We start from the raw sequence: 25,546 nt of genomic DNA on the forward strand, positions 1-25,546 counted from the left end.
GCCTAGACCTATTGCAGCATAACTAAAGGATGATTTAGGGGCACTTGATCCAGCCCTAACTATAAGCTTTATTAAAAAGGAAAGTTTTAAGCCTAGCCTTGAAAGTAGAGTAATGAGAGTGGCTGTCTCCTGAAGCCAAACTAAGAGCTGGTTCCAGAGAAAAGGGCACTGAAACCTGAAGGCTGTGCCTCCCATTCTAATTTTAAATATACCATGAACCACAATTAAGCCAGCAAATCTGAGAGTGAAGTGCTGTGTTGGGATGATATGGTACCATGAGGTCTTTAACACAAGATGGGGCCTGATTATTCAGGAGCTTGTATGTGGGGGACTGTTCTCTCTGTGAGAGTTCAGTGGCATAGGGTTGATGGAAATACTTGACCACTGAACGGATGACACAAAGTAAACTGTCTATGACATCGTCTCATGTTTACACGACTATCTCTGAGCCCGGTGGGAGCAATACACCTCATTCAGGCCTGTGGTGTAGTCTTGGAACACATCAGCAGCCCCTCTAACTCTCTACAAGACAGAGAGGCTCTTTGAGGCACAACAGAGTGAGTGTTTATTGGTAATATTAAACTCACAGAGAGTGATCAAACCACCGCCCACCACCCGGTTCTTGCCCTGGCTCTGCCCCTGGCAGGAGTCACGCCTGTCCTTAGGCATGATGGCATGTCAAGTGAGGGTGGCTGGCAAGGCAGCCCTTTGTGGTCTACCGCAGACTCCTGCTACAAGTGTTTCAGTGTGGTGGACTCTCTGGCACTGATGACTAACACAGTGTGTGTATATTCTACTTGTTAGGCCTGTTATGCAGCAGCATGAGGGCGGCCCTGTCTGTGAAAAATGTCAGATGGAGTTCCCACAGAGCTCTGTATGGACTGCAGTGTTGACTAAGAGTAATTAACCAATAGATTTCTTCATCTGGTTGATTGAAACCTTCATGGAAATGTAAATGTGTAGCAATGATGAGGAATCACAAGTGATGGATATGTGGTTTAAGACAAATCAGAATTTTAAATCAAATAGCATCATATTTACGTGTGTGGTGCACATAAATGCACAAACACTCCTAATCACTGTGGTTAGATACTGGCCTATGTCTGGATTTGTCCACAGGGCTAAACTTAGCAAGGTGCGACCTTTCACCTCAAGTTTCCTCCCTTATAATTACAGGAAGCAAGGACAGCCAATCCAGGCAGAGATCACTGCCGCATATTAACAAGCTCAATAGGAGCAGTATTTGAGGACCGCACAGGTAATGAGGAGGGAGAAGTTTTTACCCATAGAGTTTTGTCAGGGCTGCAGAAGAAAAGCAATAACGAAGACTTTAGCTCATCACCTCACACTCATGTAACATGAGCACAGAGACAAATGGGGTATATCGAGATACAAACTTTCAGAGATCCAGTTACACACAGGCTTTGCTCAATGCCTTTTCCAGCTGCCAGGACTTTATATGTTTTCATCATTTCTTTTAGCTTCTTCTCCTCTGTGTGCACTCCCTGAAGGAAGAGCATCTCACATCAAGAATTTTCCACAGGTATGGCTTTTCCATCTGCCATTCATTCACTCATATTTTGTCCGCTACTGTCTGTCATCCCATCCTAAAATCTCCATACTAAGCTTCTCTTTGAAACAAGAACAGTATTTAACATAGGTGGCACCTGGGAAGCTTTTCTCTCAGAAATGCTATCCTGCGTTAGTTAAATTCTTTATTTTAAATGATAAGTTTCTGTCGTCATTACCATTCGTAGATTTTTCCTATTACTCCTCTCTGGATATAATTAACCTGGAAGCAAGGGTTACATGTTCCAATCTGAAATAGTCGATCTTGTTTGAGTTAGCTTAGATTCCCCTGGGACTTTGACAATTAATGCTAATTCACAAACACATAAGTACAAATGACCCACTCATCGTTTTATGTAGGGTTGCTGATGAAAGACTAATGAAGATGATGGGAGGTTGCCTGTAAGTTTATCGTATTGCTAGAGAAAAATAGGATTGTATTAAAAAAAAAAAGAGGATGAGTGGAAGATGATTGAAGATCAAAGAGCAGAAAGGAGAAGGGTACCTTGCGTGATTGGGTTAATGCAAAAGTGGGGAAATGACCTGAGTTTGAAATTTAGTCTGCAGTTTTATGACAGACATATGAGCTTCTTCCAGTATTTCCACTTTTATTTCTTCCAGAGAAGGACAAGTGCTGAAGCTCTGGCCGGGCACGGTGACAGGATGCTTTCTGATGCCATGGGTTTGGATGGTGAGTCAAACTCTCATGCACTCTCTATCCATGTGCCTGAGAACATTCCTTATAAATGGAATGACATAGTATCTGTTTATATGCACATGACTGACTGTAAAACCGAGCTCTTTTGTTAAATGGGAACTCACAAATGTAAAGTTGAGTGGTCTCACTTGAAGCTCTACACCGATAATATTGTGAAGAAAATGTAATCCAAAACTAAAAGCTGTATTGATCACGATAGGCTGTTTTCCTGGAGTTAGAGGTAGTATTTGACAGAGCTCATCCTGTGTGTGTGTGTGTGTGTGTGTGTGTGTGTGTGTGTGTGTGTGTGTGTGTGTGTGTGTGTGTGTGTGCAGTTAGCCTCCAAAGTGGCAGGCTAATTGACTTTCTGCTCGGCCTGTTGATAGGCTATGTAAAATAAACCGCTCTGACTATAATAGAATCCTGTTTTCTCCACTCAAGTTTTGGGTCAGGCTCAGACTCCCTCTACTGACCTGACTAACTGAAATGAAGAAGATCAACATCTGATATAGTGTAGTAAATTTTAGACACTCTCAGAAACACACCTGAGTAAATTACTAGAGCACTGTATTGATGAATGTACCTTCTCATAAAAATAAGACAAACATAAAAAAAAGAAAGAAATTTAATTATGGTAATGTTAAGACGATGCTGAAACAAGGAAATAGACACAGAAATCCAAAAATGCAAAATGTCAGTATAAATGAATACCAGAAGAATTCATCAAATCCAATTCAAACACGTGTAAGTTGTGTTATTTTCACCCTTTGATTCTGTCTTTGTGTAACCTGCTGTAGCCACAGCACAAACAACTGCCAAAGTGAGTTCTTTGGCAGTTGTTTGTCTGTATCACAACTGTGAATGACACAGTCACGAAACTTTACAGGTGGTTAGTAAAAATGAAGGTTTGAAGATAGCAATGGTCTGACTGATGAGACAAGAGGACCCCTTTTCCACATTCCTTTTAGCTGTGAAGTACAATTTTTACCTCCCAGTATGATTTATCTTTATCCGGTTTACATTCAGCAGCCGCTTTGTTAGGTACACCTGTTCAACTGTTCGTTAATAGATAACAGTTTGTTCTCTAGTCAGTGCATTTAGGAACTGTGTGTGTGCCTAAATGCACTGAGCTGCAGGTCAAGGCAACCTGTGAGCTGAGCATTAGAATGGGGAAGAAAGGTGATTTAAGCGAGTTTGACCATGCATGGCTGTTAGTGCCAGACTGGCTGGTCTAAGTGTTTCAGAAACTGCAGATCTAGTGGGATTTTCCCATCACTAGGGTTTACAGAGAATGTTCCACAAAAAAGAAAATAGTGAGTGTCAGTTCTCTGTGCAAAAGTACCTTGTTCATGCCACAGGTAAGAGGAGAATGTTCAAACTGGAGCAAGCTGATAGGATAGCAAGAGTTGAAATAACCACTCGTCACAACCAAGGTTTGCAGAAGATCATCTCTGAAGGCACAAAACATCAAACCTTTAAGCAGTTGGGCTACAGCAGCAGAAACCACTCTGGGTGTCACTCACTGAGGTGGTGCCCTCAGTACCAACTGAGAACAATATAAAATGCTGACCATGCCCATCCTTTTATTACCACAGTGTACTCATCTTCTGATGGATGCTTCCAGCAAGATAATGTGCCATGTCACCAAGCTCAAATCATCTCAAACTGGTTTCTTGAACACAACAATGACTTCACTGTACTCAAATCTCTCCATCGTCACCAGATCTCAATCTAATAGAGCGCCTTTTGGATGGAACAGGAGATTCACGTCTTGCACGTGCAACTAACAAATCTGCAGCAACTGTGTGATTCTGTCATGTCAATATGGACCAAAATCTCTGATGAATGTTCCCAGCAACATCTTGAATCTATGATGCAAAGAACTTTGGCAGTTCTCAAGACAAAAGGGGGGTGTACCTAATAAAGTGTCCAGTGAGTGTATAAAAACATGTAATACTCTTTCAGGATGGATGCGGTCTGAGAGCTCAGTGGCGTTATGGAAGGTCATCTTGTGATTGATACTTCTACATATTTTCCTGCATAAAAAGTATTTCAGCCTACTTGCATAGTGCATTTCAGCAATATAAACATATAGTAGCTCATGGATACATTTTTATATCTTTGCATCTTGGTTTCAGCCCTGAGTTGGCTTGTTGCATCGTTTAATTAGCATTCCTTTTACATTAAGCAACATTGAGCGTGCCGCTGCAAGACCCGTCATACACAGCAAAAAATGCTGATGCAGCTCCAAACCTGGAGTCCTTGTTTCAAGTGGTGTTCAGTCAGGGAGCTGAACCTGTGCAAGACTGTGAAAAAATGGACTTCCTGCATGTAGAGAGGTCAATAATAGCCTGTATATGTGGGAAAGGATTGCTTGAACTCCTTCTGCGACAGTGACCTGCTGTCCGGAAAGAAAAGTGTCCTGAAGCCAAACACCAGTTTGAGTTGGAGAGTAACTCACACCCATAAAGAATGTCAAGAATCTGTGTGTTAAAGTTCATAATGTATCACCATTTGCTGCTGGATCCTGGCAAATAAAAGACAGCTGTGTGAGTCTGCATGGGTGGAAAAAAAGATGATACTAAAACAAAAAAAATTACAGTTATGCAAATATTTTCTCCATTTTTGTGTGTATATGGTTCACATGTAAGTTCACACAGCTGATATGACACTGTCAGCACTTTCACTCACACATACAAGTCTGACACGCTGGCAGCTCGACAGCCTATAATTACACCCTAACTTACTGGTTTATTAAGAAAATACAGGTCAGCCGAGACCACCCAGAAACACAGTACGAGTCACCTGTTTGCACCGTAAAGGAACTTTGCTGTTTCACTTCAGCACCCAGCTGTGGCTCACTGTACTTTTGCTCATACAATATTGTCTCAAGGTCTCTGAAATATGTTTCATGGCGCTTGCCTTCTTTTCCTGAGAAGTTCATATTTCCTTATATGTGTATAAAGAGCGGGCTCTGCCTTTCACCTCGTTCAAAACATGTCACCCTGATCTCATTTGACAGTTTGATCTTTCAACATACTAATCTGAAAAAGCTTTGTTCTACGGTCCTCAGCATGTCTGCTCTGCTGTCGACCTTTTTCTGCACCGCGTCTGATTAATAGGAAGCGACAGTGAGTGCCAGTCAGACTGCGAGAGGAGATGGAGAAACACATGAAATCAATTTCTGTCTCGTGTGTATTTTTCCTGCTTCCCAGCCCTTGATGACAGATTGCAAAATGGGTTTTGTGTGTGTCTTTTGTTTTCCAGCAGGTTTGGGAGAGGGCAGAGGGTATTCAGAGTCATACCTGTGAGGCAGTCTGCGAGGAAATGTGCTGACATCAGAGATTTGCATTTTAAAGCCAGGGAATAGAAGAGGAGGAGGAGGATACTTCAGCAGAAGAAGCTGAGTTTGCATAGATCAGATCAGGTGAGTCTGTATTCAGAATGACATCTCATATCAATGCTAATCTGTTAATTAAAGACCCAGTCTCATCCTGGAACATACGGTGAAGAATGAAGCGCTCTGTGTGCCGATGATTAAAAATAGCATTACCTTGAACCACATGAGAAGATCCTGCCAAGATAAAGTGTTCCGCATTTGTCAGTCGCGTTCACAGCGTTTGGAGATTAATTGTTCACTTCACCATGTCGTCAGCTTCTGTTGTGATGTTTGGATCCCAGCTGCTCGCTCTGCTTTATTTGGAAACAACCACACACATACATTGTCAGACACGACACACGGTGGAATCCCTGACAGGGTTTGGGATTAGTCGCGAGATTAGGGAATGAGCCAAAAGAGGTAACAGGTGACAAACTCGTGTCAACACTTCATGAAAAGCACTATAACCTCAGATTAAATAAACTACTGCAGCAAACAAAAGGTGAGTCAAGTTACTGTATGTTGCATGAGAGCAGCTACAAGCTGCCAAGCCTCATTTGCTGAATATATCTCTGGTGGACAGTTACACTTTAATGACACCTGTTGTCCTTTGTTAAAACAGTTTGCATTTGTGTTGAGCTGATATGGTTTTCAAGGCTTTCCCAACTTTTTTTCTTTATTTTTGTGATTTGTTTTCCAGAAGATATTATTTGTTCTGTGTGGAAGTTTATCGTGTATCGTGTTACTCTGGAAATCTTGAAATTTTAACCGTTAAACCTTTTACAGCTACTTGCTGGCATTCAGTCTAATTTGACTCACCTAGGTAGCGGTGTTTGCAATTGCGATTAAGTTACTTGTCTTCTGTATTTGCGGCAAAGATGAATGATGACATCAGTGAAAGAAAAGCTCCAGGCTCCTCTAAATAAATTAGTTCAAGTTGCGTTGGGTCTGCCCTCAAGTGATGATATGGGAAACAACTAAAGCGACGCCTTTGGAAGACTCGTTGTTTTAAATGTGACTGCTTAGTAATATCAGCATATTTATTTTAGCCACCCAGCCTCAGTGGCAACTCTGTGTGTATTTCAGTTCCAACTGTGGTCTAAAAAAGACTTGATACAGACTCAGTGGAGAGTATGTCCTGCTTTCTAAATTAACGTCCAAGGGAAACATATTTTGGCCACATCAATCTTTCATTCTTCCTTCATCTTTACTTACGGTTGTATCCAGGCTCAGAAGAGACCGGCCTCTCTGCTTTGCTTTCCAAACCTCTTCTGTAGCTCTGAGAATTTTACGTAGGGCAGAGGTTGGATCAAATGACAATGCAAAGAAAGAGAGGGAGAGCAGGGAAGCTAGCTAACCTGCTACACGCTGGATTGTTATTGCAGGTGTTTAAGACAAGTTACAGCTGTTAATTTCTTCTATGTGGTGACACATGTGGAGCTGCATGCACCAATGTTGCTGTGCCACAATGCACAGATCACATTTTAAGGATCAGGAGATGGTTACTTGGTTTCTGTGCTCTACTGCTTCAACCTTTTTACTGACCTTGTTACTGTATGCATGTAGACGTATAAGGAATTCATGGTTAGTTTCTTTCTTGCAGTCAAATTCACTCATAGGTGAGATACTTTGCATCTGTTTGTAAAGCATTGAAAATGTGCAATCTGGGACATTTTGTGCAGTCTGAAAGCCTGTTGGATCCACACACTCGTATGTGGGTCTGATTCTGTTAACTCGATTAACTTTTTTTCAGTTTAAAGAACCTAACATTTATACCTGATCTTTGTCTGATTTCAGCATCAGCTGCTTCAGTTTAGGGTCATGCAAAAGATGAAATAACTAGTTAAGTCATGAAACAAGTGCAACAGTTATGTGTTTTAAACAACCACCTACAGCTATGTCCCTGTTTTAGAGTTCACTCTCACTCCCCAAACTTTTATGAAGTCTGTGTGTTTTAATGTGTTGGTTTTTGCTTGTACTTGTGTTGGTAGACAGGTGCTCCTTTTGTTCTCCAACTGTGTGCTGTAACCTCGAACAATTATTTTGATTGGTCATTTTTTCATAGGATCAAGCCGAAAGCTCATGTTTTGAGAATAAAACATGAAGAAATTGGAAAGTCAGTAACTTTTTTCTCTCTGATGCCAACGTAAAAGGTAAGCTGAAAATGCCCGATTTTAAAAACACTAATAATGTAGGCACACACAGAGGCCTTTTTACTTCATTACATAAAGTGGTCAAGATGCTGGGTGGTGCCCACTGTTTTTTTTTTTTAAACCTATGTTTGTTTTACTTTTTGGAAGTGCTACAAATTAAGCAGTCAGAAGCTTTGGGTGGACAATTCTATGGGAGTACAAGTGTTCTATGAGAGGGAAGGCGGGGGTGGGGGAGCTTAAAGAAAAACCTCAAATGTGAAAACGACTGGAACTCCCAGGGTTTTCAAAACAGAACTCAAGATTTCGTTACACATACCTGGACAACTGAGGGCATGGAAAAAAAAAACCCCTTCCATATGCACTCGACAGCTGGGCTGGTCAGAGAAATAAGACGAATAATGTAAACAAAATAGAACAGAGAGGACACCCGGCCAACAGAGGCAGCACGTGTCAGCTTCAGAAATATGCAGAGCCACGGTCATCAATCACGGACAGGAGTGCCACAGTCACATTGACAGCTTTGGACAGAGAGGAGGCAGAGTTTTTTCTTGGCCACTGTCTGTGTGTGGACTCAACTGTGGTCGCTGTTTCCCAGATCTGCCTCCAGCTTCATGATTCAGGTCTGACTGGGATTCATCCAAAGCACTCAAGACTGACTGATGATGGGGCATCGCGGCAAACCAGTGTCAACAAGCGAGTAAAGTTAATGGTCCTAACTTGTCAATAAGGCCTGTTGGCAAAGCTCGTAGAGGTCCTCCTCAGTGTTGTTTTACTAGGTTTCAGTGTTGGTGTAAGCTGCACATCAGGACTGTACTGTGGGAATATTCTCTCGCTCTTGTGGGAATATGGTGGCTTGACAGTGGTAATAGTATAACTGCAAGCAGTAAATTGGCCTAAACCAAGCAAAACAGAGCAAAGGGAGAGAGACAGAGACAGGAGTTTAGTCCCTAAAATTGAACATTCCCCAGGGTTTCATCAGAAGGATGAAGGATGTTGGGATAGAAGACGGGGGTTGAGAGATGCTCTGGCAAGGACAAAGCCCTTAGGGTTTTCACTCAGAACAAACTTTGTCTGTTCCAACATGTTTGGAATGGTACATTCTGTTGTTTGCGTGCATGTTTGTCAAGTTTAGTACAAGGGGTTAGTACAAGTGAAGTCCACTACATGAATAAATTTGAAAAAAGGAAGGAGGATCATCATTGCAACTTAGTGCTGAACATATGTTGCGTTTGCTGCTGCTTTTTTGTAGCATACTAAATGTTTTGTAGCTTCTGTTTGTCCCTTCTATAATAGGTACAGTTTTAATTACCAGGTTGATGATTGAAAGGATTGCTTGCATGTGCATCTGTAGAGATAGCTGTCTAATGGCAGTAGTCATCAATACATTCTAACTACTCTGGTTATGTGATTTAGTGGCAAACTTTAATTCAAACTCATACCTGTCTTTTATCATCTGACAAGGGTTCCCCTTCACCAAAGAAGCGAAAACACGAAGGAAAAAGAAAACGTGATGCACATCTGGAGAAAATATCATCCTTTTCCTACTCAAGTTAACCCTCTTGTCCTGAACTGAAATCATGGCACCAACACACAGAATCGTGCATAAACATGCTCATTTGGTCCCAATATTGTAACAGTTACTTCTTGTCAGCAGATTTGACATGCAACCCTCCTGTCTGATAGCTAACAGTGAGCTAGCTTAAGATCAACAGCAGAGGGTTTTAAGCTAACATTATGCCAGCTAATGTTAGTGTCGAAAAAAAATATCTCATGTTCCCTCTGATAAACAATTTCATCACATTCTCCCATCTTATACAAGTTTATTTGCAAAGTGTCTGAGCCCAACAATGTTAGGTTCACTATAAATAAAGTTTCACTAATGCCCACATAGCAAGCAGGTCTGGCCCGGATCTGGTATCAAGCCGGCACTGATGGCTGACTTCTGGCATGATAAGACGTATGTCATCCTGATATGGGCCAGGCCTGGCATAGATGGCACTGTCTATGTGATGGCATGCCACATCTGGCTCGATTGTGGTTTGGTTTATGTGGCCCAGGCCCATAGAAAACAGGTCTTCACTTCTGAGTGATCGGTGTTATGGCAGAGTGTATGTCAACCAGATGTGGGCCAGGTCTGGCAATGATGCACTATTTATGTTCCTATTTTCCTATTTTAGTTAGAAGACCCAAATGCCATGTTGCAATACTATACTGCTATGGTAGCCAACGTTTCAAATGCAGGTTTGACAGGTTTGTGAGTTTACACTATATCCAAAACCTAGTGATGGTTTACTCATCTCTGCCAGTGGGTGGCCGTAACTCAGGCGGTAGAGCAGGTCAACTATTGATCGGAAGGTTAGTGGTTCGATCCCTGGTTCATCCAGTCTGCATGTCAAGAGTGTGAGTATGAATGTAGTTAGAAAGCACTCAGTTAAGAGAAAGTGTGTGATTGGGTGACTGTGGCATGTTGTATAGAGCACTTTGGGTAATCTGGTAGAATTGAAAAACACTATATAAGAATCAGTCCATTCACTGTCTGAACAGAGTTTTATCATTTGTGTCTGCAACTGGCCCATGGCTGCACACAACTTACACATGGCCCGCATACCGCAAAGAATGACGGCCCTTTGGTGGTCCAGACCAGGTTTGCCAGAGATAATCCACACATGGGCCAGCAAAGGACCACCAGTGTGTCTGCAACTGGCCTTGTGCTGGCCCATGTATGGGCCACCTTTGGCAAACCAGATCTGGGCCACCAAAGGGCCGTCATTCTTTGCGGTATGCGGGCCATGTGTAAGCACATTGTGTGGGCCAGATCTGGGCCATACCAATTTTGCTGACTAACAGCAGCTAACAGAGGCTAAGGGCGGGAAAAACAGCAGCGCTTACCATAAGAAAAGTTCAGGATATCCTCAGCAAGCGGACAAGAATTCGTCAGAGCCTTATTAACTCTTCGACTTGTATTGGACTCTTTTAATTAAGTTTGACAGTCTCCTCCAGAGTAAATAAACACTGACACATATTGATAGCTGAGGTAAACAGAAGACTGATATCCTACACTAACAGAAACCACCATAGCTAGAATTATGCGCTTGAAATGGGAGGGGTAAGAAAACAGATCTCAGATGACCGCACATCTAGTGGTCATATTTTACACAATGTAAATCGAAGCTATTTTTCCAGTCACACCATGATTTAATTCATTCATGTGATGGTAAATTTGACTGCTGTCTGTATTTAAATTCATACATAATACTTAAAATCAGACTTTGAAGATTAAGTTCTTGCTATAGATCTCTCGTTTCACTTTATATGTTGCTGCAGAAACCTAATCAGGCTGTAATTGTCTTACGCAGATGCGCAAGTTTATATTGGGGACCCAGTACAAATAGAGTTCATGGCCATCTCAGTCCCCTGTGAATTCAAAGGATGGATCACTGCGTCCAATCGTTTCTTTACCCACTGTCTGTCTTCATTAGATACAGAGTGACAGGACAGCTGTTTCTATGTCTGGCATGTATAACTCAGTGTGCCGTCTCCTTGCTTTGACATTGAACCATAAAGAAGAATCATCATCACCAGTGAATCTGACAGACTTTGATCACAAGCCAGTCCAATGAAGGTGCAGGATTGATGTCTCATGTGAAGGAGAAAGTATGCCATGCTGAAAACTGAAAACTGTGCAGTGTGTGACACAATTGTACAAAACCTATCTGCACAGTGGACTATGAATCTGCTGATGTAAAATAGCTTACAGTATTACACTAAATTGCCAATCAAAACCAAGGACACTGCTTTTCTGCAGTGACACACACACACACACAAATACAGCAGCAGTTATGACTTCATCCTGAAGGCCAACAACCACAGATTAGTGTCATAAACAAACAGAAGCCATAATGAGACTGAAGTTGGTCACCATGATTGTTTACATTCCTTCACACAGAGCCTTCAAATGCAAACTGCAGAGATCATAAGAAAGCCATAACTGCTGATTAGCATCCAATAAACAATGATAAACATACTGCAGAGGATCATCGTGACATTTCAGTGACTTTTTACCCACTTCACTCTCAAACGGGATGTAGTTAGTCCTTAAAACAGGCCATCCCAATCGCCATGATGAATACGTTGTTGTCTCTATAGGATTAAGTACATGAGAACTAGTTATGGGTTGCAGCGCTGAAAAGATTAAATTAGTTGCTGTTTGAAAACACTGCAGCAAGCTAATGATATTGATGGAGTAATGCCCATCAGTTAAGAGTGATATAGTCTGCAGTGGCCTGAGGTTCCATTTTCTGTGTTGGACGGACACTTCAGATGAAAAGCCTTGTGGTTGTCACCCTTGGATACCATTAAGCTGAACAGCAGTAGGAGTCCTTTACATAAACTTCTGGAGAAGGCGGAAACTGCCATCCATCATGTGTAGCATGTGATGACATGTTTGACCGTTTGTCCTCTCCCACTCTACACACGCACACACACACACACTAAAAATACTGCCTGTTTGGGTCTCCACTGACATTGCCATGCCTTTCCCCATTGGAAGACATTTATCACTACATCTCAGTGTAAAAAAAAAAAAAAAAAAAAAAGTATGTGTTTTTATCTGTATTTTCCACTAACCTTTTCATTTTCAGACAAGTGCAGCTCAGAGGCTACTTTCTGGAAGAGGGATTAAATGGAGGGCAATTCTGAAATGAATTTGGACTGATACAAATCAGTGTGATTGTCTGATTTGGTTTACAAAGCATGCATTTGTGTAATATGGAAATTGTTTCTTAACGTTATTTTCTTTGTATTGGCTCAAACCCAGGCTGGATATAATTATAAAAGAATACCAGGCCACTCACTTAACAATACATTTCTTCATGTTGAGTCATCTGTAGAAACTTTAATCCCCCCTTTTTAAACAAACATGATTTACAATAAGTTAATTCATGCAACCAGTAAGTTATCGCAGCAGTAATAAGATACACAGCATGATAGTTATCTGAGTTTTGTTCAAGTTATTTCTTGTTCTTTAGGTTCTCTGCTTTAAAATGTATTAAATCTGAAAACTAAGCATAAAGGTTGAAAGTTTCCTTTTAATATGAGTTGGCGTTGTCTTTTTGTAAGGGGTGACAATAGGTGGGTATGAGAGTGAAAAGGTCATGAGGCTAAAAAAAGGAGCAATCAGAGATATATCAGCTAGAAAATGGAAACCAAGACCACGTTAAGGACAAGATATGTGGGTGATAAGAAAGATGTTCATATTGCAAAGGAAACCCTCTTTTTGACTGCACAGGAAGTGCGGTGCATGTTTCCATTTACTGTAGGTGCACATGTTTCTATGTTAGCAATCAAGACGAGGTTTTGTGAATGCAACCTCATAAGATGCGAACCATCATCAAGCAGAAAAAGCAGAAAGAAAGGATTGCAGTTTCTGAACACAAATCAAAAAGAAACCAGCAGATTTCTTGATCAAAGATTTATCGACTGATGAAAAAGATTTTTATCATATATATTTAGCATAAAATGACTAATGACTATTAATGACCCAAATCTCTTCACCTCATCTTTTGAAAGTGGTGTTTCAGTTATGGCTTGCAGAAGCAACAAATGAGGCATGAAGGAGAATTTTTTTTCCCTGTTTTCAGTCAAAGCTCAAAGACTTCATCTCTCTTAAGGATAGCAATCGTAAATATATACCCAAAACCTATCTGGCATTTGACCTTTGCCATTGCTAAAAGTGAACCCAATTAGATGAGAGGGTTAAGTTATCAGCAGGCACTGTTTAACTAGAATAGCATCCATACACTGTATAGGTACTGTGATAGACTGTATATAAAGGATGGACAGAGGTTCAAATTTAAAATGTGACATGACTTAAACCTGCATTCTCTGTGGTGCTGACAATTCAAATGCACCAGCAAATAGAAAAAATGCTTCAAAAGCTAAAAAAAAAAATCACTAAACAAAATGAAATCTTGTCTGGTTTCAGAATACCAAGATGGCAAAAAGCTCAAACTGAGTGTCTAATGCCATCTTTTATATACAGTGTATAATTGTGTTACTAAGACCCAAAACCTGATAATTATGGCAACAACTAATGCATTCAATAATAATAGTATTACTGAATGCCTCCACCAACAATAAATAAATAAAAACAAACAAACTGGTACACAAATTTCTTGGACAGTCTGTGGGTACAGTTAGTTACTTGTTAGCAAAGGTGAAACCTAGCAGACATCTAGCGGTTCTAGCATGTCCACAGTTTCAGGACCCACTTGTAAGTCAACACCTGACCACGCCAATAAGCAAAAAAGGGGCTTGGCTCATTTTTGGAGCCAGCTTCAAGTGGCGATTTGAAGGTAGTGCATTTTATGTTGTTACAACAAAGGTTGCCACTAGAGCCAGTGTAGAATTTATAAGTCAGCCAGATTTCGAGAGATTTTGCATGTTGTCACACAGGTACAATACTTTACTGGTGAACCTCTTAATTTCCTACAGCTGCTCCTCTTTAAATACAATTAAACCGAGCAATTGTGTGATGTTGACTTTGGGTTTGGTACACTTTCTCTCTGGTCCTGGTAGCTTGTGCTTTCTGAGGATGATATCATGGGTTTCAGGTTGCCCGTTGTGGCTTTAGTTCCCAGGGGGTTGGGCAGACTGAGTGTAGGCCTGGTGAGCATGCAGTGAATAGACACTCATTCTCTACTCTCCTTCTGCTCAGTCCACTGACCTCTCTGCTACCTCACTCGGAGCTTAGGGTTTGTTATTGGCTCTGCTGGGATGTGTTGACAGATGAGGCAGATGTGTGTTCCCCTCTTGTTGATAGTTTGGTAGTGTTGCTTTCAAAGTTTAAAAGCTCTCGGAATTAGCTAAGTAAATACAGTAATTTGGCTCAGTGCCATTGTGGTTTGATATGTTTAAAATATCCGTGTTACAATTAAGAAATACTGTTTGGTCTATCATTTGTTTGAAGGGTGGAGAGTGGTTATGTTTTATTTGGGTATACGCAGCATGTGTGGGTCTGCTTAGACTTTTACTTACATGATTTGCATTAAAGCCAGTAGTTCCCTTTTAAAAAGTTGATTGTTGTAAGTGGGTAACATTTGCATTTTGTGGATAATCAACAACTTTTTTACAGTAGATTTCATTTTAAAACTGCTGGAGTGATGATGTATTTATTAGTCTTTAAAATGATTCACAATGCAGGAACTCCAGCAACACTTGAGGGAAGATGAACAACTTTAATAATTGACCAACGTGTTTTGGCTTGTGGCCTTCATCAGGGTCATGGGTCTTTAAAATGACCAAGCAAGTATAAGTTTTTACTCAAGGTTTTTTTTGTCAGCTGCCACCAGTAAACCGGTTATCAGCGTGATTAATATAAAATATTTTGTAAGTCTGGCTGTTGTATCTCTTATTTCTTTTCATTGATTGGTCTGCTCTCTTTTGGTAAAGAGCTATGTTGATCACATGATTTAGCATCATTAGCTGTGGTACCATTTCTCTCTGCTTCATTTTCATAGTTGCTCTGGTAAGTTGAACACATTTGAACGACGGCTGCAGGTTCAAGTGTTAAATTATCAACTAACAGTTAATAGCTTGGTTAGTGTGGTGCGTCACACAGACACAGATAGCTTCTAAATATTGCTATAAATATAAAAACAAAATATTAGCCATAAATGCAGTTCATGTAAAATATATTAAACCATAATATTGTTGGTTATTTCCATTAAAAATGCTCCAAAACACAACCCCACAGGATACTAGTACATGTTGGGTAGGTCAGCGACTTAGATAAGATGATCACACTGCTAATAGTCTGTAAATTTAAATCTTTTTAGAGTTTAACAAACAGCTTACATAGTTTTAGGGTCAAATTTGACACATTTTGATAATTGAAAGCAATAAAAATACTATAATTGTCATCTTTTTAGTGCAAAATTGAGATACGTTTTATTTGTATTTTTGTGTTCTAAGTGTTAATTAAATATTTAATTAGAATTTGACAATTATAAATTAATTTATTACAATATAGCAGTGAGGATGGTGTTTAATAGTCGTAATGTTTATACATGATTTATACATCCCAGTTCTAACTTGCAGTAGATATATAAGAAAATAATATATTTAAATCTAAGGAACTTGGAAAGAAAAGCATCTGGACTTCTTTAAGTTGCTAGAAGACGTTTCACCTCTCATCCGAGAAGCTTCTTCATCATCATGACTGCTTTGATATCATGTCTTAATACATAGATCATTATGGCATTATGATGTGTGATAACGTGTGTTTTTCTCCAAATACAACACACTCTTCCTGCTCTATGAAACATTAATTAAGGATTAATCATTCATTCGTTTATTAATGTCAGTAGATGTGTGTAGTTCAACCTTTTGGAAAGACACTTGCTGTGTGTGTGACGGCCTAAAATATGCACGGTGTGTAAGGGATGAACTCATCCCTCTGTGCAGTAGTCACAGATGGGAATGGGGTAATTGAGTGTGTAGACTGACAGTCACTTTAGCGTTTTATTCTTACTTTAAAGGTTAGACATTTTTATAGGAGGAAGCTATGGATATTGACTTTTGTTTTTGGAGCCAGCCTAAAGTGGACATTTTCAAAACTGCAATGTGCAATGGCTTCATTTTACAGCCTCAGAGGGTGATGTTTTTCTCAGGATCTGACACTTTTTGTGTACTGTATTAAGTGCTGCCTGACCAGTTGTTATTGGTTGATTTTATGGATATTTTACAGGCAACATAGAACCCAACGTCCTAGTTGATTTCCATGAGTGTCAGTCACTCTGTCAGTCATCTGTTTTAGTTATTCATAGAACCCTGCAAAGTGAGCCTCGTCCACTGTGGGGTCAAACAGTGTGAGCCAGCTTTCCTCTGTTTCCCTTTTTCCTCTCCCTGCATGGACACACATGATGATGGCAATCTCTCTCTCTCACACACACACACACAAACACACACACACACACACACACACACACACACACACACACACACACACACACAGAGAGAGAGAGAGAGTTATCTTGAGATTTTGTAAAAAACTAATATTTTGAAGAAGTTTTCTTGTTTTGCCAAACTGTTTTGTGTAAAATAGAGAAGCAGAAGGCTGATGTTGTTGCCTGTCTGGACAATTCAAGAAGCTTTGCAAGGGAAAACTTAACACTTCACGATTGTGCATAATTGAAATCAAGGTCTGAAGGGAGGGATTTGTCTGTAATCCTGTATTGATCCTTCCTAGACAGCCTGTCTGGTGGACTGACAATCTGCTGTACCTATGGGCACTTAGCCACACAGGCTGCATGCCTTGCCACATCTAACTATAGCAGCAAGTACAAGCTGAGCACAATTTGTGGTAGATTTAACGGCTCATAGTGGAGTCATTATGTTAGGGCGAAAAAGGCAAACTTGCGTAGTTTGTTTTCCAGTTTAAATGTCTGTCCCAGAAGTCTTTTCATTATTAGTTGTCGTATGTGCTTTTAATTCTTCATTCCTCCTGACTAACACACTGTGTTCATCTATCCTAATTAAGCTAAAGTGCACTAGAGGGAGTCCGCTCTACTCAAAAAAGTTGCCAGCCAAAGTTTAAGTTTGGAGGAGTCTTAAACCCTGTGCATGTTAGTGAACGAGCAAACAGATAGAATTTGTTGTGTATGATTATTTTTCATTACACAGGAATAATAAAGAGCATTTTTTAACTCAGCCAAAATCATAAAAAAATAAATAAAAAAAAGCTCCAGTTTTATTATGTCAAAATACTTTGTTTAATAATAAAATGTTTTTGTCTCGCAAACAAGCCTGCAGGGCTCAACTATACTCATGTAATTACCAAATATGAGATTATTATCATGCTATTTTTGTTATTATTGTAGTATTTTGATGTAGTAATGTGAAATTAAACCAGTGCCCTGGTTTAACTCCTGCAGCGACCGTGTCTCCTCTCATAATTTTTTTATATTTGAGCTGTTAATTATCAAATGAACTGTGTGCATTTGGACTAGCTGAGAGAAATAGAGGAAAAAAAAGGGGCTGACTGCAGAAATGTATATCCTGTTTATACACCACAATAGCTTGTCAGTGTAGGGACCCTCAACCCTGCTCTGTTTAAACATCATCTGTTAAAACCCCCAAAACAAAACACAAAAACAAAACTTTTTTGCCTGTGGGTATGTGAAAAAAATGTTACCTTTCTAAGACACAAATACTCTGACAGAGCATCAAATAGTCTGACAAATCCCTTCCGCTCTTGTGTAGTAAAGAGATGCAGCCACGAAGGGAGCAGTGTTCAGGTGTGCTGTCAAGAGCTGCTGTCAACACTTCATTGAAAAAGTGTCAAAGAGCTTGGAAATATCTGTGAATAAGAATTTTAATGACTCGGATAGAAATCTTTGTTTGAAATTTCTCAGACATTAATGCTGTACGTACACTTCTGGGGAATGAAAAGAATTAAAGTGTCACTGGCAGTAGATCAACTTCAAATGCGCAGAAATGCTGCTAATGATCCACATCTTGCTCTTAGGTCATGATTCTGTCCAAGAAGAACTGATAACAACCATCATTACAGTTTTTCTCCATTGGTTTGGCTCATTTCTTGAAACAGAAATTACATTCTCAAAATAACATGGACAAACCTCCAAACCTCTTGGCAAATGTTCACAACAGAATTGCATTTCTCATTCATTTTATCAAATGGCAAATGCCTTAGTACATGTCTCAATTGTCTCAGTGCATCTTTGCAAATGATTAAGTACAAGTAGCCTACAGTTATACAGTTAGCCCACATTTAGCACATTTTCCAAATGAATAGATCTTGTAGATCTAAACTGATTAGTTGATTCTCAGTCTAATGATCATTCTCTCCAAAACATGTCAGCATGATTTCATTGTATAAGTACTCGCATGCACAACCGTCTGTTCAATCGTCAAAATTGGTCAAGAACATAATACCATGAATACCATATATGAATTTCTTTGAATATTTGATAAACTGATGACAGTCATTGACAGTCAGGTGAAACTAGGTGTACTAGGTGTCACACACAGGTGTGTTCCATGATTGTGTGCTGCCAAACACAGATATATAGAGCTTGACCAGAGCCAGTCTGATCTCTGAACATGGATAGACAAGGCCAAGCAAACGGACAAGGGGAAGTTCTTCCTCAAGGAAGAGGAGGACGAAGAAGAAGAAGAAGAAGAAGAAGAAGAAGAGGAGGACTGAGAATGCGTGGTGGAGGAATAGGGGGAAGAGGAGGCCGAGGAGCACGAAGACACTGTGCTGTCCCGAATGAAATTCGGGCCACAATTATAGACCATGTCATAAACCATGGCCTCACAATGGCAGAGGCAGGTTGTCGAGTGCAGCCTAATGTGCCTCGCTCTACAGTCTCCTCCATTATCCAAACCTTTCGCAGGGAAAACAGGTATGTACTCTATGTAATCTATGATGGAATTATATGTTGTATAGGACAGGGCACTGTGCGTGAGGCACAAAATGTATAACTTACTGTAGAGATTTTGTGTGCATCTGCCTACAGTGGTAGGTCTATACTAGCAGGTGGAGAGGACTAGTGGAATGTTTTGATACTAAATATGACAAGAAATATATTGAACAAATTACTGTAAACTATGGAATTACATAATTGATACAGTTTAGAGTAGTATTCCAGTCACTGTGCAGCGGGAGAATGAGTACAGCGACCACTGAATAAGTCCTTGTTTTTTGATTTTATGTTCATACAATTTACTACTGTAATGTACATTTTCTTTTTACATATGTACGAAACTTTCTTTGCGTGTGAATAAAAAATGGTTATCATTTCCTTGGTAGTGTGAGTGCAATCTGTGATGTCAAACCTTGGAGGCTACTCTTTTCTGTTGTATATTGGTGGTCCTCTGCCATACTGACAAAACATCTAAACATTTTGTATGGCAGTACTCACACAATGCCAAAGGGATGATGCATTTTGGGGGCACTGACTATTCAGATTAGAAAGAAATGTAGTTTTGACACATGAGTGAACTGTTTTAGGGGAGATATGAGCTTTTGCAGGTGGACCATGTTGTTGTGATCAACCATCCAGGTTTATTTTGACAAAAGCACCAAGAATGATGAGAATGTCCGATCTGTGTCGAGAAATGAGCCAAAACTATTGAGAAGGATCTTTGCCATTTTGGAGACACTGACTGTTTAAATGAGAAAGGGATTTAGATTGAAGCCTGAGTGAACAGTTTTGGAAGAGATATGAGCTTTTGCAGGTGAGCTATAGTGTTGTGCTAAACTGTAAGAGTGTTTTGCCAAATGATCTTAGAGTTTTGAGAATGTAATTTCTGTTTCAAGAAATGAGCCAAACCAATGGAGAAAAACTGTAATAGGAAACAATGATAACTGGTTCACTGAAAGATCCAGGAGTTTTGTGTAACAGTGTTATAAAAACTAGCGTCTTGCTGTCACTCTGATTGGGTGTCTTACTCATATTTTTTTCCAACATATTTTGCATAATTTGTTTTTAAACATTTCTGTGAGACACCTAACGTCATAATTGTACATTATTTAATGCACCCCTCTGTTAATAGGAGCAGCCAGACCACTGTAGATGATAATAGCAGGCATGGCTAAATTGGTAGCTACAGTCTGTCTGATGCGTCTGTCTTTGGGACAGCAGTTACTCAAACCCCCCTGATCAGTCAGTTGGAAGAACCCAAGCAGTGGCCTTGGTGACCAACTGGGTGCACCACTGCTTTACAGGATAAGTGTGTGAAGTGGGGGTGAAAGATGTTATATACAGTGAAGTGTGCGAGCATAAAAATACCAGGCAGAGCAATTGCTGATGATAGATTGAAAATGTTAGAAAAATATCCATCCAGTTGACATAAGAAGAGAAGGTAGACAGAAAGAGAGAGAGTGACAGGGACAATGGCTGAAGTGTGACTGAACAGCCAGTCGAACCGTGTGGTTGCATTCTCGCTTTGTTCCATGAAATCACAGTTGTGGCAGATGCAGGATAGACTGGGAGCAGCTGTTTTGCTCTCTGTTCTCCAGTTACAGACGCTGGCACTGCCTGCACTCTGGGGATGGGCAGAGGGGCACATTGTCGAGTCTTAATAGTGTTTGTTCTCTGAGGGTGGGCACAAAGAGTCCTCAGACCAGTACTCCATCAGTATTCTTGGCATCGGAAGAGAGAGATGTGGCCGAAGGTGTCAAACAGATTGGGACTGGTGACAAGACATAACATGCAGCTGGTCCCACTCTCATAGGACCCATGGCGCCATTAATTACTATGACTGGGGAGGTTACAGCGAACTCAAAATATTATTGGAATATGCACTTTTATTGTTGCTGTCAGTGGAAGTTAGATCAGATAAGAAGTGGGTATAAATTACATGACAAATACGGGGAAAGTGTAGAAATTTGTCACAGTTAACTAATTCACACATACTGAGACAGTAACCTTTATTCCAGTAAAGAGTGACAAATGCACTATAACAAGGGCTTGTTTCCTTGGACAGGAAAATAAAAAATAAAAGCACTAATGAGGTATGAAAAGTGTACCCAGCTGCCTGACTCAGTTTTGAGAACCAAGCCAACAGCAGTGTCAGTGTTTACATTGTAAGGAGATTTTCTTGTTCTGTAGGAGTCGCTTGTTTGTGTGCTGTCATTTTAATAGGATTTGTATGTATGTATTACTTTGAACAGATGCCTCCCACATTTGTCATCTTGTTCTCAGTAGCAGGGGCATGTGGTGGTTTGTTGCCCCTGTAGTCTCCTCTGGTGCCCCCATCAAAGCCACTGCATGAGAGTACTGATAACAACAACAATCTAGCAACAGTAGATTCACTGGCACTTGAGTATTTTACTGTACCAAAGTACAGGCTCAGTGTATTTCTACTTTAAATATATACTTTAAATAAATAAATATACGACTACTTTCAATGATACAGGGAAAAGCAGACAATTAAATGACCCCTTTATGAAAATATTTGGTGAAAGTGGGAAGGAAAAACTCCCTTTTAAAAGGAAGAAACATCCAGCAGAACCAGACAAAGGGAGAAAAACAGCGCTATTATATTTAAATTCTTGAACAGCCACTTTTCATGTAATAAACCTGTCCAATGACATAAGGCAGCCCTCAAGTGCATAAATCACACCCAATGTGTTCTAGGACACTGATTTTCTCTCTGATTAAATATTCCAATGTCCTGTGGATCAAAAAAACACCCCAAAGTGCCCAAATCCCAGGAAACACCCCTGCAAAGAGAACTAATAGCTATATTTCTATATATATATATATTTTTTTTTTGCTCAAAACCTAATAAAAACACCATGTACTGAATTCACAACAGTAATAATACGTTCTGTGGGCAACTAAAGCATTGGGTGATTTGGCCTTGAAATTTTCTTCACACTCTCCACATCTTAATGGTGCCATTTGACATTGCATATACCTTTATGTGTGTAATAGTTTCCCAAGCTTGATGCATCACAATAACCAAAACCAGGTGTATGAATACCTTGTGAAAAATATGGAAAGCAGAAGGTTTTAAAGTGGAACAGTCTAATAAGAAGCTTCTGCCAACAACTTTCCAGGCTTCACAGCCAACACCAAGAGTCAAGAGAGTAGAAAACAACCAGATACAATCATTTGAAGAAAATCAACACTTTTCCATGAAGTCAGAGTGGATTTTACTAGTGTGTTCTGACTGCAGACACTTTCTGCTTCTTCAAGAGAAAATGTAGGCCTCATCTTATGGTCCTGTTCACAAGTAAAAAAATAGATATTTGGCAGAAACTGCTGCTATATGCCCCCCTAAATGCTTTTTAACAATACAAATCAATATAACCCCATTTATTAATTTAACCCCCCCCCCCCTACCATTTAACCCATGTTAAACGGACAATACATCATATGAACAATTTCATCGGCCCATTGAAACCCAGACACAAAAGGGAAAATACTATTGAATGGTCCAGAGACAAGCACAGTTACTTTAATTTCATTTTCATTTAAATGATAATGAAGAATCCACAATTACAAGTATAGTCTAATATGCAAAGATAAAAAAATATACATGAATATATGAAATTGTGGCCTACTGACTAATCCATCACCATCCCTTGGATCTCTGTGCGCTGACAGTAGGAGGATCTAGTTTTTCAGTTGCATCTAATGTCTTTGCATTTCCCTGACGTTTATTAAGAAACACATAAACATTATTACTGGATTTTTTACAGCATCCAATCCTCTCTGGAAACGCCATTATACATCAGCCAGACTGACTTACTAGTTTAGTTCTATTGCTCTTTGCAATCATTATATATCATATTGCAAAAAGTTATGTTTGTACCTAATAGCAGGAGTTGTTTAGTCTCTTTTATAGTTGTTTTTTTTCCTTCATTGTTTTATATGGCTCAGTTGCCAATGTGCAGCAATTATAGATTTTGTTGCCCAGAACTCATAAAAGTCAACATTAAAGCCAAGAAGTATCAAAGGACATAAGAACAGAGCTGCACATTATCATACTCCATTCCCAGCGACGTCTTTTTTAAAGTATCTCTTACTCCTGGAATGATGTGAAATACAGGCTCATATCTTAAAATAAGAGCCCAATTTAGACACGCAGTCTACACACTGCAATTTTAGTAGTAAAAACTATGTCTGTGGTTGCATATGATGATGCTCTGTCATGGCTGGGGCCGCCTGGTGTAGTCTTCCTCCTTGTCAGCACTGTGGGGATGGTGCCCTCTGTGATGTGCACTTACAGTAAGTGAAGGAGTGATGTTTCAAAGATGGCTAGCATTTCCAGTATATATCGACTGATGCGAGACGCGCTGGATGACACTGCATTCAGATACATTAGTGGTTGAGGGAAGCTTGACGGGCTATCGCAGGAAAAGAGAGGTTTGAGAAGTGAGGAAGGCAGCTGTTAAGACATCACCTAGCTTATAGTTGGACACAGAGACATCGATCGCAGGCCCCGCGCTCTCGAGGCTACTTCCTGTGTTTTCATTGTGCTATCATTGGAAGAGAGCAAACAACACTGTCAGGGGGAAAGGGTACTGATAGCTCCGGATCTAATGCACTCAGACCTCAAGGGAGAAAGATTTACATGGAATACAATGCCCAGTAATTTACTGCACGTCTGGACGCCACAAAATAAGCTATTGCTGATGGAGAGATATATATAATAATACTTAACATTTCTCACAACAGAACCACAGCATATCCTAAAGTGTATTGTGGAGTAGTCATCAGTGGATAAAATTTGATTGTGACCTCATTGCCACTAGTGTGTGAGAGAAAGAGAAACACTAAAGTTCCCCACAGAATAGATTAAAAGATGCTATATACAGTATTGTGCTAAAGTCACTACTCATCTCATTATATTTTGCTACGAAAATGGGAGACAGATGCAGTAATTTATTCAAATAAGTGCATTTAAAAAAAAACAGAAAGAAAAAAGTCCTTATTTGTTATGACCACTTTTAGCCTAAACTCTCTTAGGCAAGCGTTTCTCATAACTTCTTTAACTAGTTTTCAGGAATAGTTCTCCAGGCTTCTTGAAAAATCAAGCCACTGCTAGTCAGGTTCTTTCCAGATGTTATCTATGATGGATCAAAACCTGGCACTTTTTTTGTTTATAATTCTGTAAATGTTGATAAAGTCTCCAACACCTCTGGTTGAAATGCAGCCGAACACCTAGCCGCCACCGTGTTTTACAGATGGCTGTAGATAGTCACTGTTGTACTTCTCTCCTGACTCCCTCCATAAATTAGATGACACACTGCACACCATGGTGAAATATACAAAGTATCTTTTTAGGAATCACCTTGATGCTGTAAAATACTATTTTATGCCTGTCAAACTGTCATTTATGACATTTTTCATAGCTTCAACAAAAGAAAATGAAGCAAAAATAAAAATAACCAACAACAAAAGCTTCTACCCTTGTCCCTTCTTTAATATTTTGGAGGTGCAACTACAATGAAAATGCTTAAGTACAATTTTATGACAACTTCTTTTGGGCTTACCAATCTGTTTTCAGTTTCTTCTGAAAGCTTATTTTGCATTTGCATTAGTCCATTTTGTTTGCATTTTGAAGTTGTTGGAATTTTTATAGCTGCGATTCCCCGGCATTCTTAGAAAGTAATATTAAAGTGTGCATTATGGAGTATGGCTTTATTGTTAGGGTTTTTAGTGAAAAATAAAATAATAAATCCCATTGATTGTTAAATAATTGCAGGAGGAGAGGGTTCTTTATGATAATATATCAAATTGTTTGAGACGTACAACTCAGTTATGGCTTCATAATGTCACACAGATGTTAGATATTCAGAGAAACTAGTGAGTCTCTGATGTGGCTCTCTTTCACAGACGGTCCATCATGAACATCTCACATGTCTTTTATTACTCCCACACTGAGGATATGAATTTTTCTCTGTGTATTAGACTTGTAGTGTACTGCATATTTGTCTAAAAACAAATGGGATGCCTAAAATTATAAATATGCTACATTTTTTTGTGAAATTACACTATGTATATATATATGTGTGTGTGTGTGTGTGTGTATGTGTGTGTGTGTGTGTGTGTGTAAAATCAAATGATTCGGTGTGTTTTGTTTTTTTCATTTTCATCCAAAGCTGCTGAAATCCGTTTTTCATAAGACAAAAAACAGGTGTCCATATTTTCCACCATGTGTAGGGACTGACAGATTTGAGGGAACACAGACTATGAAGAAGAGTATTAT

The 25,546-nt window shown here is 39.7% G+C and overlaps 1 protein-coding gene across 3 annotated transcripts in view; it reads left to right on the forward strand.

Annotated features, from left to right (window-relative positions):
* bmpr1bb (bone morphogenetic protein receptor type 1Bb) overlaps positions 1-25,546 on the forward strand; it is a 64,520-nt gene that overhangs the window by 1,207 nt on the left and 37,767 nt on the right. The window contains exons 2-4 of one of the 3 annotated variants that reach the window (XM_006788909.3): positions 1,482-1,543; positions 2,191-2,260; positions 5,534-5,693. The gene's annotated coding sequence lies outside the window, so the exon portion shown is untranslated. The remainder of the gene's footprint in view (positions 1-1,481; positions 1,544-2,190; positions 2,261-5,533; positions 5,694-25,546) is intronic. The other 2 variants (XM_035906897.2, XM_035906898.2) reach the window with 2 other exon arrangements.

This window comes from Neolamprologus brichardi, chromosome 7 (genome assembly GCF_056152115.1).
Source record: "Neolamprologus brichardi isolate AB-2024 chromosome 7, ASM5615211v1, whole genome shotgun sequence".
NCBI lineage: Eukaryota > Metazoa > Chordata > Actinopteri > Cichliformes > Cichlidae > Neolamprologus > Neolamprologus brichardi.